This window comes from Pleurodeles waltl, chromosome 4_1, assembly GCF_031143425.1.
Source record: "Pleurodeles waltl isolate 20211129_DDA chromosome 4_1, aPleWal1.hap1.20221129, whole genome shotgun sequence".
Taxonomy (NCBI): Eukaryota; Metazoa; Chordata; class Amphibia; order Caudata; family Salamandridae; genus Pleurodeles; species Pleurodeles waltl.
Genome location: NC_090442.1, coordinates 452,579,162 through 452,599,286, shown reverse-complemented (window position 1 = coordinate 452,599,286; position 20,125 = coordinate 452,579,162).

The window sequence follows — 20,125 nt, the reverse complement described above, 5'->3', positions numbered from 1 at the left end:
CTCCATATTTTTTAGTGCTTACCAATTATGGGGCATGTTTGCAACCACATGATAGTTAGGGCCAACGTATGTGTGCAGATATGTGTGTAACAGTCACAGGAGACCCATGCTATGTACAAGTTGGCCGTGATATATCAGATCCAGTACCATCATGTCTGAATGGCTGCCATTTCATTATTAAGCCTACACATTGTAAATGTTTATGAAATTGTTGCACTGTGCACAGATTTTGAGCACATTTCTTCCTTCCATACCTTACAGGTGGACCGGCGCCCTACACTGTGGGAGAGGTGGCGACATTTGAGGACCCCGACCACTCCAGTAAGTGTTGATATGTCTGTTATGTGTTGTGTTTGCTGGTTATGGACTCGTGTGAGTTGGACGCATAGCAAGGTGTGATGCGTTGGGCAAGCTTTTCTCTTGTTCCATGAGTGGGAATACAGTTCTCACATGTTTTGAGTTTGCCAATGCGTATCCAATGGTATCATGTAGGGATTGTAGGACATCCCTGTAGGCCCCACTGTGAGTACAGGGGATAGTCATGTGTATGACACTTGTATCACCAAGAGTCGCAATGGAAGTCAGCCCCAATTTAGTCAGCCTGTCAGACCCACATTCTCTAAGATTGGTAGAGCTAATAGCTTTCCAATAGACATCTGCTTCCCTATTTACCTACGTTATTCTGAAACAGTAGGTAGAACCTCCTAGCAGCATGTACTTCAACATGTAGTGCAACAAGTCTGTGGAACCTGAGTGCAATGGCCTAGGTGTGCATGCAATTCATGATCATGGGTGTTCTAGCAACTCTGTGTCTGATGTAAGTCAGGCCTCACTGGAAGTATATGTTGTGTACTAAGTTCTGCATTTCCTAACATGTCTGACCCTATGAGTGCTCTAGGGTTGGCTGACTCCTAATTGTAGATAGACCTTACTTGTGGTGTGTCTGTAGAGACAAACATGTGTGGAGTTTCCTATACACTCCTCGGTGTACATGTTGTTGGCAAATTATAGTTGTGTATCCACCGCCCCCCCTCAAACACGGTCATGGGTTTGTGAATGGGGTACTTAGTACTGATGCCACAAGTATGTTACACATACATGTGAATAAGTGACGGTTTGGTTGCATACTAGTATACACATTCCGGTATGGCACTTGGTACTATACTGGCAAGTCCAGTTACAACTTGCAGACCATGTGGCTTTAGTTTTGCTTTCTGTACACTGACATTTGTAGCCCAGCTCTTGGCGGATGATATGCAGCATGATTCTTAGATGATAACTGTCAGAACTCAGATTGCAAGTCAAAGCCAGTTATTACCCATCTTATAGGTTATGGATGTGCTTTGTGTGATGTGACCTTTGTAGTCTGGCCTGCCATATACTTCCTCAGGGACATTCAATGCTCTGTATTGTGATATGAGGTGTTACAAGTACAGTAGATGTAATGTCTGATTAACTTGCTGTGCCATTTCACACAATGCAGTTACTAATGTAGAATATCTGCATTTGTCTTCACAGCTGCTAACATGACTCCAGACTAGGTCTGTGAATTTCAGTGCCGGGCCATGCGTTATCAGCACATCCTGCTGGTGGAGTCGGGGTTCCGGAGGATGGCCTGGCGATATCGCCATGAACGGGCCTCCGGGGCATGGCGAGCCTTCCCACGGGGTGGGCCTACTTTGCCCACCACAGCCACTACCAGCACAACCACCAATCAGAGCCAGGTGGCCCCACCCACAGCTGCCACTGTTGGTCCAACATCTGCCGGACTTCCTGGCCCCAGCATTGCCGCCGGTGCAGGATAGCCCACTAGGCCTGGCACCACACCCACACAGACCTCCTCCACCGGTACCCAGACTGCCACTGCTCCATCTGTTGACCCTGCAGCCTTCAACAGAATGGAACATAAGATGGACAAAGTGCTGCGCAAGTTGAGCCACCTGAGCCGGGACGTGCAGCACATTAACCGGCGGGTCAAGGACATTAAGAGGACCCTCCGGAGGGCCAACCTCTAGGCACTTTTTTTGATGGACATGATTCACTCCCCTCCCTCCTCTTTCCTTGTTCTTTTAGTTAGTGGGGTTAGGGGGCTTAGTGTTAGGTTAGTATAGGCTGTTAGTTTAATTAGTGTTGGTGTGTGGGGGTCCTCATTCTTTATATTTTTACTTATTAAGTGTGTGGGTGGGTGGGTGGGGGACTATGTTGGGGGTTCTTGTGTGTTTAAAAAAAAAAAAAAAGAAAAAAGACAAATACCCAAAAAATATATATTTGTTTAGGATAGTATAGTATGTGTTTAGGTTAGTATGTGTTGTCCTCCATGTGTCCCGTCTCATAAGGGTGGTGGGGGGTAGATGTTTAGAACGTTTCGTTACATGTGATAAGTAAGTGTAGCTTAGGTTAGTTAGGGACAGTTGTGGGTAATGAGTAGTCAGGGTAGATTAAGGTAGGTAAGATTTTTCCCTCAGTTTCCTCATCTGTGGTTAGCATTTAATAAATATTTGGTTACCCCTTAATAGTATGTGTTGAATGGTACTTGATCATGGGTTTGGATTCAGTGTACATCAATTTGGTACTATAACATCTGTGTCCTATGCTACAAACAAATCCCAACTGAGATGTACGATTGGCAGCTAGCCCAGAGCTACCTTGCAAAGTGTCGACCCTTTGTTGCCACCATCAATCACAGTTAATATGGATCCCAATGTGTTTCTGTTGATAAGTGTGTTTTCAAAGTCACTAACAGTGCTTCCAGACTTGATATTGGGGAAACAGTTTTAGGTCTGACTGCAGTGTGATGATCATGCACACCCTTATAAGATGAGTTCTCATTGGCAATCTTGTATTCTTGTCTTCATGACCCTCATACCTCATTTGTGACACAGTTCGGCATGATTACCTATTTGTATGTTAACTCAAACACCTTCATTTGTGCAGTTTTTTTAGTGTTTACTTAGATTAGTGTGGCATGTTTATTGTCTTATTTTGGCATGTTTACAACATTTTGTGACCACTATTTGATGACTTAGTTATCCCCTGAGGAAGCATTCTTCTGTCCAACACAGCATGGTGGTATTAGGTTTCTCACTTCATCCGATTTGTCCCTCAGGAAGGGCAGAGTATGATGCAATCATGGGCACTGTGCAGAATTCTCTGACTACATATTATCAGGACAGTTGTATTGACAAGCTACGTAATTTGACAATAGGCACATTTCAGTTATCTACTTCACAGTTGATATGTCACATTACCCAGAGACATATTTGTTGTGTAAGTGCTATTTATTGAAAAGTGCTGTAGTGCTATCTGTACATTGTCCATGATTGTGAGTCCATTATAGTGACATTTTAAATTGGGATGCAACACAAGGGGTTACGGAAATGCTTTTGACATGCTGGGGTTGATGTTTCAGACAGTGCAGAGGGACAGGATTTGGCAATGAGTAGGAGAGAGACAATCACTGGGCTGGGTGACAAGATATACAGTGGTTTGCAGAACAGTGCTCGAGTAAAGTTGTTGCAAGACTGGCAAGTTACAATGCGCAGGACCTTGGTAAATGTGGGCCATGTGCCAGAGGTTAGTGCTTCCGGGTCATTTTCCTTGTGAATGTGATCTGTTCCATGTCTTCTTCTTCTGATGTGTGTGTTGCCTCCTCTGTTCTTGGTGGTGGTGGTTGTGAAGGGGCAACACACACCCCAGTATTAGAAGACGTGGAGTCAGACATCCTGGTCGCTGCTCCCTGTGAAGGTCTTAAGGGCAGTACTGCAGCAAGGAGGGTCTGCTGGTTCTTGAGAATAGCAGCCACATCACGATGGTAGGCAGCCATGTCGGCCCTGAGGGAGTCATGATTGCATTTGTGCATGCAGTGGAAGGTTTGGGGTGCGAGGTGTTGTGGCAACTCCCTTACTGCAGTGGTGAATTCCATGACAGTTTCTTGTAGTCCTTGCAGTATGGATGTCAGGGCTTGCATAGCTGCTGCCTGATCTGGAGATGACATCATGCACGAACGCACCCCCTCAAGGCTGGCTGCCATAGTTTGCATCCCCACCGGCACCTCCTTGGCCAGCTCCCGCTGTACTCCAACTACAGTTCTCTCAAAGCTGGTGCCAGTGTCGTCTGAGTCCTCAGCTGTATTGGAGCTGGCAGGTCTTACAATTGGGGTGGTGGGTGGATCCTCTGCGATGGCTGCTTGTTCTGTGCTCATCCTTGTGACTGAAGGTGGGGTCTGGAGGGTTTCAAGGACCTTTTGGATAGTCTCCTGGGGAATGTTTATCGGCTCGTCATCCATGTCATCAGGGAAATCTGGGACATGCATATCAGTAGGAGATCCATCTTCCTCTGCAATGAAACAGGGTACAATTAGTGTGTCTGTGTTCTGGCAATTTTGATGTGACGTGCCTGCCTTTTGATTAATTCACTTTGTGATCTTGTTTTGTGTTAATTTCTCCAGTCCTTCAAATGGGCATTCTTCCAGGCCTATGGCCCACCTGTGTGTCACATGTATGTTATTGAGTTATCAGACTTGTCAGCCTCATCGCCTCTAGGTGTTGATTTATGCCACATAGAGAATTGCCACCTTCTTTTCCTACTCGACCCTTCGTGTACATCCATTCTCATGGTGAGACCTTTCACTGGCTGTGGGTGTACTGATGGCCCTGGCAGCACACTTAACAATCTGGACCTGCCCCAATCTCTGATCGTTCACATCCACTTAGATGTCATTGACATGTGGCATATCCTATGCATGGCAGTGTTTTTTTATCCTCTGACTGTGCAGGTGTATTTCAGTGACCAGTTACATGTGTCCCCTCCTCAATGCTGTTGTCTGAGCAGTATGACATTTGCGATGTTGCCTTGTTACCCAGGCACAGGATGGACCCTAACATATGCAGCATTGGTTTGTCCTTAGTGCTGTGTAGCTCCTATTGTTGTTTACATTGGCTGATGTTTGCAACAACTATGGGCAATGACATTTGAGAGTACTGGGGCCTTTGTCTTGTTTCTGGGGATTGTTGCAGTTGTGATCCTCTCCCCCTAATTTAGGTGTGTATGATCCATGGGGAGGTTACTGCCATTGGCTACTTGAGCTGCACACAGAGCAGAGGTGGTAGTGGCAACTGTTGTCGCAGTTACATTCCAGTTGTCGGTATGGCTAGAGGATTGCTAATAGGGCCCTAGTTAATGTAGGGGGTATGTTGGCTGACGTGTGCCAGGATGTCAGCTTGATGTAGTGGCCTTCCCTCCTTGCGTGGCTTTCCCTTTGCTCCATCGTTGGCATGATAGCATGCCCCCATGGGACTATTGTTGGTGTTGTGTAATTGTGTGCCCCAGGTCTTCTCAGAACGGGCCATGCCCCCCTGCCATGCCCCTTTACCCATTCCACTCCATGTATTAGATGACTTCCATGCATTTAGTGGTCGGTATCCCCCCCGGTTGTAGATGACATTATTGCATTTTAATTCCCCATGCGACTTACCCTGCATGTGCTTTGTTTCCTGGTAGTCTGCGCTGTCCTGTCCTTGAATCCCTGTGACGATCTCCTCACGGATGACGGCTGTGACCATCTCCTCCATGTGGTCCAGGGCCTCCTGGTGTGCTGGACTCCCACCTCCAGTCTGCAGTGCTGCCTTCCTGTTCCTGGCCATCTTTTCCTTGGTCCTGCGCTTCCAGTCGTGCCAGCGTTTCTTGCACTCGATGACTGTTCTGCGTACTTCAGCCACACTGTTAATCTTGTCGACAATTTGTTGCCATATGGTCTCTCTCCTACTGATTGGCAACTTTGATGTGACAAACAGTTGGTGCTGGTGTTTCGTCACCTCTTTAACCAGAATTTCCTGCTCCTCTGCACTAAAGCGGCACTTTATTTTCTTCTTAAAAGTGTCCTGGTTCTTGTGTGGGTACTCCTGGCTGGTTCCTGGTCTGCTGTCATCTTCCTGGGGTCTGCAGTGGCATCTGGGATCCATTTTGGCTCTCCTCTGGTGAAATGGCTGTGTTCGCTGGTTTTTTGACGCTATTGCGTCAAAAAGAACGGCACATATCCGGTTTACGGTGTGTTAAATCAACCGACAGTCATTTCCTCCGCGTTAACGTTGTTTTCCTTTACGACTTAACGCCGCGGTGTGCGTCAAAAATAATGACTCCCACCTGACGCACCAAAATGGCGTTAGCCAGTGGTAATATTTGTGACGCAAAACTGCGCCGACGCAGTTTTGCGTCAAAAAGTATAAATATGGGCCTTAATGTTTTATCAACACGTGCTGGCGGGTGGTAATTGTGGCCAATAGATACCAATGGGTGTCATCAACGTTTTATCAATTCCTCTGGGGATTTTAGAACTAGTAGGACGGACCCTCGCTATATGTCATCTGAACATGTGGGTATAGTTATGACATATATTGTAGGAAAATTGTGCCAGCAATGGATAAGATCATCCTCACTAGATGTGGTTAGAGAACATCTCAGTCTCCTGTCTAATAACACTGACTTACAGGACTTCCTGTCAGGTCCCAGAAAACACAGAAGGAAGCGTTTCTTATATGAAGTATATAATGAAATTCGGAAGCTTTCCCAACAAGAGGCAGCTGCCCGGTTAAGGCAAAGAGACCAGAAAAATTTGAAAAAGGCATTAGCTGTCGTGGATAATGGGATTAGCACCTTGTCTGACCGGATATACACTTTAGATAATATTGTCTCTTCTGCTATAAACATTATACAAGCAGACATGTCTTCTTTACACCATGGAGAGAGTCAGCTAAGGTCCATTATGCAGTTGGGTTGGACACTTCAAACATTGAAGGCGGGTCACGTTCCCTGGCAATTTAACACGACCACAACAACTAAGCTAAGAAGGAAGCAACTTATGTCATGCTTAGTACTGAGAAATTAGAAAAGTTGCCTTTTACTGCGGCTGAAATACCATCTACTGAGTGGCTAATACACGGGGTCATTAATCAGCCTATTTCTACACTTCAATTCAACTCCTGTTTAAAACACATTCGGGTAGGCAGATATGAAAGGCTGGGAGATAGTTACATAAATAAGGTGTGGGAGCTTCCCTTCTCGTACAAATGTCTCAGTGGCATGAAAGAAGTCTTTCTTAATGGTAGTGAATGTGAGACTTCAGTCTGCCATTCAATGGTTTGTAAACAGCTGTCCTTGCACTGGGCATGTAACGCCTCTGCTGCAAACTTAGTTTGTTATCTGAAGGGAGTTCCAGTCCCCTTGATTAGACATACGTTCCAGGTGCTTTCAAACGGCAGCTACGTCCTTCTCAATGGTGAAGACTGTTGTGGTATGCGAACCGGAATAGTTTACGTTGTTTCGGTCTCTAAGGTCGTTACATGCTGCGGGAACGTTCTCTTTCCCCCCACAAAAATTAAAGAGGTAGCTGACATTTGGCCTCACATTGCAACTTCAAATTTGAATTTTGACAAGTTGAGCAGACTCAAGGCTTTATTGTTTCAAAAGCATGTGGCCCTTACATCTGCACCCGAGACCTACGCACTTCAGGTGGCAAGGTCGTCAGTAGAAATACAGTCTCTTTTAAATAAAAACTTTCTGAGACACTTTGGTGAACTTGTGGAATGAATATTTAATGCGTCCAGTGCAACTGGAATCGCACATTTTTTTCAGATCTGTTGGTTCTGGTTTCATTCACACCTTCTCCTTCATAGTCGGTTTGATACCATCAGCAATCCACTCAATCTTCTCTAGTATTTTCAGGGGATTTCCAATAACTTTGGCTTTATTAGCTGACATCTTGCTGTTGATATTTTTATGTGCAATGGCTGTCCCGCCGTAACAAGGAGGAACGAAGGTGCTCCCATCAGCGCAGCTGTGTCGTGAACGCATGATGCAGTATTTTGGAGCAACACTCCTGGAGCAATTGGAGTGTGGCTGGTCGTTGTCATTCAGACCGGTCTTGCATTGTGTGCAGCCCATGTTTCGGTGCCTCTGGTGCTCTTTCGAACAAGCACTGAAAGTCTGTCTTTCCACGCAGTGCTTGCCTACATTGGACTTTGATCTGTTGATGTTCTCGCTGAGGGTTCATTACCGGACATGCGCATTGAGGTTACGTTTGCTACGAGAAGCTACTTATGAGTTGCCCTTCCAGAAGGATGTAGCTCATGACATATCACTGGGCACACCACGGAATGCCGCCTTGGCTGAGGCTGAAGCTACGGAACAGAACTGCTCCTTGATCCTTCTTGGCGATGACTTTCCGACTTTAGCATTGGCCGACGTGGAAGATCTCCTGTCCTCCATGGTCCCAAAATCGATTGAAACTTTTCAAAATTGACTTCGACTTTTGAAATTCGGTTTAATGCCACATGCTCATATTTTAAATTGTCCCTTTACATGCTCACGTGTCCCTTCGACTTGTCATCATTGATATTGCTTTTATATATATCTTAGGTTGAGTTTTAGTAACAATTTATATGTTTTTAGGCTTTAAACCACCTTCAACTTACAAGGGGAGGGTGTTGTGGAGCCTTTTTAGTTATAGCTCCATGCACGTTATTTTAACAAACTAGGCCGCTGTGCACTTTAACCTAGATATATTTTATTCAGCTTTGTCTTATTATTGTTACACTAACCATTTTTACGGTCTTGTTTTATTTCCGTCTATCTAACTGTTTTTGCCTCGGCCAGCACTCTGTTCTAAAACAAGACATTCTTGATCACTCTGTGCTTCTTCCAAGGCTACAGCACGGTACTTTGCCGGTAAACGTGGTAGAAGTTTAGTCTCCAACATTCAAAGAAAACACACATCCTTACGTAGGGACATATTCTGAGAACATTATCTGTGTTATTATAAAAACACTTCTTTGTCCTTTGTACATTAGAGGGATATTCCAGCCAGGGAACCACCACTGTATGCTGATTGCTGAATGCTTCGCTACAGATGCTAACGCAGACCGCAGGCCTTGGCTCCGGGATGTGGGTTGATGTCTTCCCAGGGGAACCTGAAGGCAGAATTAGAGCTTAACATGCTGTGCTCTATCCTCGCCTAGGTAGGAGCAAGTCCATTGATTACAGTGACAATATGATAGCGTTGTTCTTATGCTTCACTCTTCTCGTTACAATTTTAATACTGTCATGTTGTGTCATCCTGGTTATTGCAGCTCACGCTTTGCTATCTAAGATGCAGGCATTTTATTAAACCCATTATTGAAACATATACTGTCTCTGTTTATCATTTATATATGAGACTGAATTGTAAATGAGGGAAACGGATGTGACCTGAGTGACCACGACTTCCCTGAGAAGCCAAGTATGTCATGCGCTCGGCTGCCCAGTCATCCCTATCCTTGGGTAGAGATGAGGCACTGTTAGTTAGCCGGAGCAAAACCCAGAATGGAGCGACAGGTGTCACCCTCAGTAAGTTAGATTTAGGTGGTCATTACAACCCTGGCGGATGGTGTTAAAGCAGCGGTAAGACTGCCAATAGGCCGGCTGTAAAAAAATTGGAATTATGACCGTGGCAGAAAACGCCAACAAAGACAGCCACTTTAACACTCCGACCACCACGGCGGTACAGACAAACAGCTTGGCGGTCACCGCCAACAGACAGGCGGAAGACAAAATGACGCCCACAGTATCACAACCTACCAATCCGCCACCTTTTCCGGGGCGGATTCACTGCGGATAAAAACACGGTGGAAACAGGACTGCGAAGGGAAAACGCTCATCTCTACACACCCCAAGAGGAATCCGGACGCCATGGAACCAGAGTTGCACATCCTGCCAGCCCTCATCTTCTTGCTCCTCTACCAGGAGCACGAATGCCGGCGGCGAAGACCACAGTGAGCACTGCACCTACGACACAGGGGAGGGGGGAGGGAAAAAACAGAGACACACAAACGCAACACCCCCACCATCACCCACTACAACACACACACTAATACAGCATGATACATCACAGTTACACCCTCCCACCCCCCGGAAGAATGCAAAGACAAAAGGAAATGAGTGTAACCATTGTAATATATTAAAATGCAGTACGCAAAAATATGTATATACACCATAAACAAATTATACACCAAGCTTAGTAGTCCAGGTAGTGCTCCAATGAAGTCCGTGGAAAACTGGGCCCACACGGTATGGGCGAGGCCCACACAAGATCCCCGACCATGACGGAGAGAACACTGCAGGGGCATCAGAGAACAAGAAAACAGGCACCTCAGGGGGAGGGAAAGGGGGGGCACCTCAGCCGGTTGAGTGCACGATGCCAAATCCACGAGAAGGCCACATGCCCACTGTTCAATCCTGGGGAGTGCTAAGCCACAGTCTCTCAAGTCTCTACAGTGGGTGGGTCGCCCACTGCTATATCCTGGGGAGTGGAAAGCCACAGTCTCTCAAGTCTCTACAGTGGGTGGGTTACCCACTGCCATATCCTGGGGAGTGCAAAGCCACAGTCTCTCAAGTCTCTACAGTGGGTGGGTTGCCCACTGCCAAATCCTGGGGAGGGCAAAGCCACAGTCTCTCAAGTCTCTACAGTGGGTGGGTTGCCCACTGTTCAATCCTGGGGAGTGCAAAGCCACAGTCTCTCAAGTCTCTACAGTGGGTGGGTTACCCACGGCCATATCCTGGGGAGTGAAAAGCCACAGTCTCTCAAGTCTCCACAGTGGGTGGGTTGCCCACTGTTCCATCCTGGGGAGTGCAAAGCCACAGTCTATCAAGTAGATGTATCTCTCCACTGGTTCTGGAGGGGGCCTTGTGCCCTGAGTGCTTCATCCTGCTAAGGACAGAGGTAGTGGATGACAGTCTCCACTGGTTCTGGAGGGGGCATGGTGCCCAGAGTGCTTCATCCTGCTAAGGACAGAGATAGTGGATGACAGTCTCCACTGGTTCTGGAAGGGGCTGTGTGCCCAGAGTGCTTCATCCTGCTCGTGACGGACTCAGTAGCGTCACTGCCCTTGGCGCTCATGGGCCAGTGGTGCTTGGAGCGGCGGTGCCCTGTTCAGCGGTACTTGGAGCGATGGTGCCCTGTTCAGCGGTGCTTGGAGCGGTGGTGCCCTGTTCATCGGTGCTTGGAGCGGCAGTGCCCTGTTCAGCGGTGCTTGAGGTGGCGGTGCCTTGTTCAGCGGTGCTTGGAGCGGCGGTGCCCTGTTCAGCGGTGCCTGGGGCAGCGGTGCCCTGTTCAGCGGTGCTTGGGGCAGCGGTGCCCTGTTCAGCGGTGCTTAGAGCGGCGGTGCCCTGTTCAGCGGTGCTTGGAGCGGCGGTGCCCTGTTCAGCAGTGCTTGGAGCGGCGCCCTGTTGAGAGGTGCTTGGAGCGGCGGTGCCCTGTTCAGCAGTGCTTGAGGCGGCGGTGCCCTGTTCAGCGGTGCTTGGAGAGGCGGTGCCCTCTTCAGCGGTGCTTGGAGCGGCGGTGCCCTGTTCAGCGGTGCTTGGAGCGGCAGTTCCCTATTCAGCGGCGCTTGAGGCCGCGGTGCCCTGTTTAGCGGTGCTTGAGGCGGCGGGCTCCTTTGCAGGGACTCAGCTGCTGGCGGTCCTCTCTGTCCCAGCAGGGCTTGTGCTGGCGGACCTCTCTGTCCCAGCGGGGCTTGTGTTGGCAGTCCTCTCTGTCCCAGCGGGGCTTATGCTGGCGGTCCTCTCTGTCCCAGCGGGACTTGTCCTCTCTGTGTCAGCGGGGCTTGTTCTGGGGGTCCTCTCTGTCCCAGCGGGGATGATGGCTATGGCCTCCTGGGCAGCGGGGATGATGGCGGTGGCCTCCTGGCCAGCGGGGATGATGGCGGTGGCCTCCTGGCCAGTGGGGATGATGGGGGTCTCCTCCGCCGTGCTGCTCTTCCCAGACTTTCCTGGTTTCTTGTGGCCCTTCCCCACCTTGAAAGGTGTCGCAGCTGACTCCACACTCCCACCGGGACGCCTGGGAGCGGCTTTGGTGGATGAAGTCTTCCCCCTCTCCCGCCGGGCACTGGACAACTTTTGATGCTTGACAGGTGGGGGACTGTCCGTGCTGTGGCTCCGTGCCACACTGGCTGCCCTGGTGGCCGGACCACTCCAGATTCCGTTGACTACAGGCACCACTGGTCCCGGAGATGTTGTGGCTGAGGTGCTAGTTTGGGACCCGGAGAGTCGGGCCCTAGGACACGGATGGGGTGGGGGAGGTGTGGGAAAGAGGTCAAGGTTGGACAGGAAATGTTTTTGGGAGACACTGGGATGGGTAGCTGGAGGGGGTTTGGGAGTGGAGGAAGAGGTTGTGGTTGTAGGAGGTGTTCGTTTGGTGAATTTGGGTGAAGGTGCATGCGCTGGAGGCTGTCGTGAGGTGGATGGCTGTTGGGTGGGTGTGTGCCTGCGTTTGTGTATCTTGGGAGGTGGCATCACAGACACACTGGGAGAGAACACAGGGAATGTGTGAATGGTAGTGGGGGTGGTGACTGCACGTGAGCGGGGTGTGATGGTGATGGCAGTAGTGGCTGTAGATGTAGTGCATGCAGGTGTGAGTGTAGATGAGACTGGGAGGGAGGAGGGAGACGAGGAGGAGGGGGACACAGTGGAGGCAGTGGATGTCGGTGTGTCTGCATGTGTGTGATGCTTGCATGAGTGCCTGTGGGATGTGTGGTGCTTCTGTTTGTCAGAGCTTCCCTTGTGTGTTGACGTGTGTGCATGCTGGTCTGAAGGTGTGCTTGGGATAGGCTGGGGTACAGGGGATTGGGTATGGGTGGAGGAAGTTGGAGGGGGGAGGCTAGAGACAGGGACAATGGCTGCCATCAGTGCTGAGGCCAGTGTCTGAAAACCTTGCTGAAGGGCCGCCTGACCAGAATGAATGCCCTCCAGGAATGCATTTGTCTGTTGCAATTGCCTTTCTGCACTCTGGATGGCATTCAAAATGATAGACTGCCCAACAGTGACCTGATGAGGTCAAAGGCCTCCTCACTAAGGGCAGCAGGGGTAACTGGGGCCGGGCCTGAGGTGGCTGGGGAAAGGTGATGCCCACCCTTCCGGGCGAGCGGGCACAGTGCAAAGGCTGAGGGGCTGCTGGGAGGGCGGTGCTGGTGGGGAGGTGGCGGCTGTACCTGTAGATGGGGGGCACAGATGTTGCCGCTACCACAAGGGAGCTCCCATCAGAAAACGAGTCTGTGTCGCTGGTGTCAGCTCCTGTCCCCGCTGTGGAGCTCCCCTCACCCTCCGTCCCACTGGTGAACTCTGAGTCCGTAGTGTGGCCCTCCATGGCCATGTGGGATGTAGCTCCCTCGTGCTCCGGTGCCACTGCTCCTCCGCCTGATGATGCTAATGCACACAAGAACATGGAGATCACAAAAAGGGGGGGACGACAGAAGAAAGACATGTTGAGTGCATGCATTACTGCTACCGTTGGCGGACACGACAGACACAGAAGCCCCCTGCACTACGCCGCGCTCTTCAGCTCCATTGTTCAATCCCTGGGAAATGGCCTACTAGGCAATGCACAACATCTGCACACATGGATGACACAGGCGCATGACTAGGTGTACTTGGCACTCTACAGAGGTGGGGTGGGATGCCACATGGCTTGCCTTACGGAGGGACCTTACTACTAAACTTGCCCTGGCCTAGGGATACCCACAGCCCTCCTCCACCACCCGTGCGTGCAAAATCAGCAGGATGAGAGTGTAATCACCCCCTTGTGGCTGCTGTGATGCCCTCAAGTGCCCATCCAACTCCGGGTATGCCAATGCCAGGATCCTGAACATCAGGGGGGTCATGGTGCGACGGGCACCCCTCCCACGTTGGGAGGCCATCCCCAGCTGAGCCTCGGCTGTCTTCTTGCTCCAGCGGCAAATGTCCTCCCATCTTTTCTGGCAGTGGGTGCTCCGTCTTTGGTAGACCCCCAGGGTCCGGACATCCTTGGCGATGGCACGCCAAATATCTTTTTTCAGGTGGGCACTGACCTACATGAATTGTACAGGGGGAAGAGAAACTTATTACCAAGTGCACTGTCACAGTCATTGGCCCCCATCCCCACCCTTGCCATGTGGCACATGCACTCACCATTGTTTCCATGCACGCCGCAATCTCCCCCCTTCTTACATCCACAGGCATAGCCCATACAGCATGCTCCCAGTGTACTTACCTGTTTGTCTAGTGGGGGAGGACCCTGTCCACACGTTTCTCCAACTCCTTCGATGTGAAGGCAGGGGCCCTTTCCCCAGACACTTAAGCCATTGTTTCTTCCAGACTGAGGTCACAGCAGCACTTGCAGTGTAGGTCCTCTCCTGTCAAAGATCAGGTATCGAGTGATTGAACAGATAGAAAATGGTGGTCACGTCCGCGGCGGTGCGTCCTGTCACCGCCGGCGTACATCGTCATTGGCTCCTGGGACCCATTGGGTCCAATGATAACCAATGCAGCATTGCGCCGCGGTCTTTGACCGCCTACCGCGACGGTGTACAACGCTAGCGCAGTTACCTCACATCCCATTATACCACTTTAGAGGTCAGGCAGCCGCCATTTCAGAGGCCCACATGGCTTCATTTTTTACTGCGTCACACATACCTAGGCCTAGACTCAACACACATACAGGCCACTTTTTGGATTAGGATTTGTGTTCTGTGTAAGCTGTGGGTACGTACCTCTGAATTGGTTGACTCTGTGCTCGCTGTTGTCCTTCATAGGCACCGTCCACTAGGACATGTGAGGAGATGGCGGCATCCTCCGGTGAACCGACCGCTGGTGGACCTGTCGACAATGGAGGAAAGACATGTGATCATCACATACAGGCTTGACCGTGCCACAATCCAAGAACTGTGTACCCAGCAGGAGCCAGACCTGATGTCAGCTATCCGCCATCCCACAGGAATCCCCCCTCAAGTGCAGGTGCTGTCAGTTCTCCATTTCCTTGCAAGTGGGTCAATGTTTTCCAACGTGTTGTCCAGAGTGTTGTCTTCCCTGCTGAAACACATGTGGAGCTACATCGTTTTTCCTTAGGTTGAGGATTTGCCTACAGTGATGGGTGATTTCTATGCCCTGGGACATATCCCCAACATCATAGGTGCCATTGATGGGAAACATGTGGCTTTGGTACCCCCCGCAGGAGTGAACAGGTGTACAGAAACCGGAAGAGTTATCGGTCGATGAATGTACAGATGGTATGTTTGGCAGACCAGTACATCTCCCATGTGAATGCCAAGTTCCCTGGCTCAGTGCATGACGCCTACATCCTGCGGAATAGCAGCATCCCTTATGTGATGGGTCAACTCCAGAGGCACCGTGTGTGGCTATTAGGTGAGCACCTGGAAGCAAGACAGTGGGAATGGTTGTCTGGGTCTGGGGATATCCCTACAGGTTAGTGTGTGTCTAACAGTTGTCCCTCGCCATTTGCAGGTGACTCTGGTTACCCCAACCTGTCATGGCTACTGACCCTAGTGAGGAATCCCAGGACAAGGGCAGAGGAACGCTACAATGAGGCCCATGGACGAACACGGTGTATATTCGAGTGGACCTTCGGCCTCCTGAAGGCCAGGTTCAGGTGCCTCCATATGACAGGTGGATCCCTATTCTACTCACCAAAGAAGGTGTGCCAGATCATCGTGGCCTGCTGTATGCTTCACAACTTGGCTTTGCGACGACAGGTGCCTTTTCTGCAGGAGGATGGTCCAGATGGCGGTGTTGCAGCTGTGGAGCCTGTGGACAGTGAAGACGAGGAAGAAGAAGAAGAAGACATGGACAACAGGGACTCAGTGATCCTGCAATATTTCCAATGAGACACAGGTAAGAATACAAACCTGCCTATTACATGTACTTTAACACTACTACCTCTCTACTGTCTGTCATTTTCACCCAGTGTATGGTCACTGAGTTGTCACTTTCCCTTACGATTTCAAAGATGTGGGTCCGACTGTCTGACATCTGCTTTGATTCCTCATGGACTAGAGGTGTGTGACATAGGTATGGTATGTTGGTATGGTATGTTGACATTACAATTGAAATAGGTTTTTGCCACAGTAATTGATAATACACTATTTCGAAATCACAGACTGACTCCAGATTGTTTTGAGCTTCAAGGGTGTTTATTTAAGAGCTCATTGGAGGGAGTTGCAAAATGGTGAGGGATGATGGTGGAGGAATGCCCATGGCAGAGTCCAGTCTATAAGCCTCACAGGTGCATTGCCCAAATGGGCATAGGAAGTGGAGCTGGGGCAGTTTGAGGAAGGACAGGGTGACAAAGTGGGACATAAGGATGACATTCAGGGTGGTCTCATTTCTTGGTGGGGGCCTTGGCATCGCTCTCTATCTTTGTCCTGGATCTCAGGGACCGTTTGTGGGGTGGTTCTCCCTCTGCAGGGGGTGGGGTGCTGGTGTGGTGGTCCAGTGGCGGTGCCTCCTGTCCACTAGCACTGGCGGAGGTGGTGAGCAGTTCATCGTCCATGCTAGTGTCAGGTGCCCCTTGTTGTGCCACAGTGTCCCTCCTGGTGTTGAGTACTTCCTTCAGCACCCCTATGATGGTGACCAGGGTGGAATTGATGGTTCTGAGTTCCTCCCTGAAGCCCAAATACTGTTCCTCCTGCAGGCGCTGGGTCTCCTGAAACTTGGCCAGTACCGTTGCCATCGTCTCCTGGGAGTGGTGGTAGGCTCCCATGATGGAGGAGAGGGCCTTGTGGAGAGTGGGTTCCCTTGGCCTGTTCTCCCCCTGTCGCACAGCAGCCCTCCCAGTTCCCCTGTGTTCCTGGGCCTCCGTCCCCTGGACCGTGTGCCCACTACCACTGCCCCCAGGTCCCTGTTGTTGTTGGGGTGGTGGGTTAGCCTGGGTTCCCTGTAGTGGTGGACACACTGCTGATTGACGTGTCCTGGGGACAGAGGTATGGGCCCGCTGGGTGGGTGCTGTGCCGGTGTTTCCAGAGGGGGAAGCTCTGTAGTGGCCTGTGACTGTGTGATGGGAACTGACTGTCCCCAGGTCCCCGATGGGCCGGGCTGGTCATCTAGATCCAGTTGGACAGAGGTGCTGTCATCACTGTGGGTCTCTTCTGTTGGTGGTGTGGACATGTGTGGACCCTCCTGTCCGGTGACGTTGGTTAGGGGTCCTGCAGGGGTATAAAAGGATGTTTATTACATTTGTGTGTGGCATGGTGTGCAATGGGTGGGTGACCGTTTACCCCAGTGCTTGCATTCCTGTGTAGGACCTTGTGTGATGGTGGTTTAGGGGGGTGTATGGGTATGTGTAGTGGGCATGCTTTGGTGATGGGTGTCCATGCTTTGTTGTTGCATGCAGGGCTTGGTGTTGGGATGTGTGGTTTGTGATGTTGGGACATTTGTGAGGAGTTGGAGTCATGGGGGTGAGGGTGAGGGTGGGGGTATGTGATGGCATGCAGGTATGGTGGGGGATGTAATAGTTAAGGTTTGACTTACCAGAGTCCATTCCGCCATCTACTCCTGCGAGGCCCTCAGGATGCAGAATCGCCAAGACCTGCTCCTCCCATGTTGTTAGTTGTGGGGGAGGAGGTGGGGGTCCGCCGCCAGTCCGCTGAACCTCAAGGTGGTGTCTTGAGACCACAGAACGCACCTTCCCCCGTAGGTCATTCCACCTCTTCCTGATGTCATCCCGATTTCTTGGGTGCTGTCCCACTGCGTTGACCCTGTCCACTATTCTTCGCCATAGCTCCATCTTCCTTGCAATGGAGGTGTGCTGCACCTGTAATCCGAATAGCTGTGGCTCTACCCAGACGATTTCCTCCACCATGACCCTGAGCTCCTCCTCCGAGAACCTGGGGTGTCTTTGCCGTGCCATGGGGTGGTGTGGGTGATGTGTGGGGTGGTGTGTGTTGTGATAAGTGTGCTGATATGTAGTGGGGTATTGTGTGAGGTGCGTGGAAGTTATGTGGGTGATGGTGTTGTGTGCCTGTGGATGCTAGTATTGTTGATGGTGGTGTCTCTCTCTGTGCTTCTTTCTCAATTGTGGTCGTAGTGGCTTGTGGGTGATGTGGGTGTGTGTTTTATATTGTATTGGGTTTGTGGGAGTGGTGTGTGAATGTGTATCAGGTGTGTGTATTTTGAATTGTCCAATGTGGCTGTGTTTTGTATGTGTGTGTGTATTTTGAGTGCGGCGGTGTGTACCACCAATGGAATACCCTGGTTGAAAGACCGCCGCTTGGATTCGTGTGTCGTGATAGTGTGGGCGTATTTCTGTTGGCATGACCGTGGAGGTTTTGTTTTCACCAGTTTATCACTGACCTTTGGTGCGGCGGACTTGTGTGGGTTTCTGTATTTTGGCGGATTCCGTGCTGTGGGTCATAATGTCTGTGGCGGATTTCCGCAGGTACGGCAGTGTGTTGTGGTCTTCTGCATGGCGGTAAGCGGCTTTTACCGCCAATGTTGTAATGACCGCCTTAGTCTCCCACACAGGGGGCGATTCTGCCACTCAAAATCCAGTAGTCTCATTAGAATAATGAGATCCTACATGACAGGAGCAGTCTGCATGGGATCATCATCAGGACTCAGCAATTGTGCCTGGGAATTAAACAGGATGGTACATGCCAGAGGTTCAAATCCACTATCAACAATGAAGGAAAACATTAAAAAACACGTTGCACAAGTGGTGAAGGTGTACTTCGTCTCTGTGAGACACAGAGCACAAACAAAAGTGCCAATGCAGTATATCTTATGTTGAGAAAGATAAAATGGTTCAGGGTGCATAATAGAGGCAAATCCTTTCATATGACACAAACAGCTTGGCATGGTCCATGCCTGATTCTTGACCCGGACCCACAAGGTTGGAATACATCGCTGCATTGGACTTTGTACTGGCGACAAGTGATTATTTCAGTTAAATTGTTATTTGGCAAGCTGTTTGCACCATAGGAAAGGAGAATTAGAGAATAGATTTTGATTTTCTCTATGAATGGGACTGTTATTCAAATTGTAACTGCACACAGAACCTCTTTTCATTTAATCCCACCTATAAACTAAAGGTTTCATAATGCACCACAGGCACTTTTTTGAGCAAACAAAGATTCCTCATGAAGCAAAACATGGACTACAACTTCCATGAAAATGGGGAGAACAAGCTGGAAATTGCGATTGAGCATCTGGGGACATAGATAGTGTTGTAGGATTTAACACTTTCAGCCATAAAAAAGGCCTGAGGGATCGAAACACGTTGTGTTTTGTTTACAGGAACTTTCTGTTGTTTACTAAATAAATTAAGCACAAGAATCTCCTCCCGTGAGTGTGGTTGTTTTCTTTCATCATGGTAACAATTGGGATCACATTGAGTGGTTGTGGCACTGCTGAAGCGATCACACCACCTGTAAATTGTGAGCACTGTACTCATACCCACTCATGTTGCCTTTTGAACTGCAACAAGACAGATATGTATATATGCCAGCGTGCACTAAATTGGTGGTGGTGCAATGAAAGCCGGTGCCACATTTTAATATCAACCAAAATTCCTCCCAGTGAAGACCTGCACTCAAACTCGAGAGTGATTCCATTTTATTAACACAAACAGTGTTTGTTAAGCCTTTGTCACACTGAAAAAGTGTCTTGTGGACTCAATATATGTGCTCTACATGTGAGTTAATTCAAATGTACATAGTAGAAATTCTTACATGTTGCCATTTTCTAGCCTCTCAAAACAGGCATTGATGTAGCAGTGCCACACAATCAGATGGAAAAATTCATAAAAGTAAGTAATTTCACAATGTTCAAAGAAAAAACATGTGGCCGCTTACAGTATCTTCATCTTATCCTTATTTTATCATCTTATCCTGGAACAGGCAACCTATAAAGTCACTGCACAAAATGTCATTGTATATGAACAAAACTGGCATTCCTCAGCAATTTGTGCAGTCCTTACTGATAGGCCAAAAAGTCATAGTGAGCACGTACAGTCTCTGCATTTATTAAATGCCCCTATGAGCTTAGCTTCTGGGGTATTTCACTTTTGGGTGTCCTGCTTAAAGTCCCAGTGCATCTTTCTTACACTAAGAACTAAGAACATATTTTTGTGGCTGTGTCTGTGTCTGTGTGTTTGTGTGTGAGAGAAAGTCATTCTTTTTGCCCTAATCCCATTTTTAGGACCGATACTGTTGGTTACTGTCCCTGGCTGTGCCCTGCGAAACAGTCCCGGGCAGTGTTCTGTATAAAAGATGAATGGTAATTAGTCATAATTATAATTGGCTCTGACAACCTATGTTTAAGTCCATAGTAT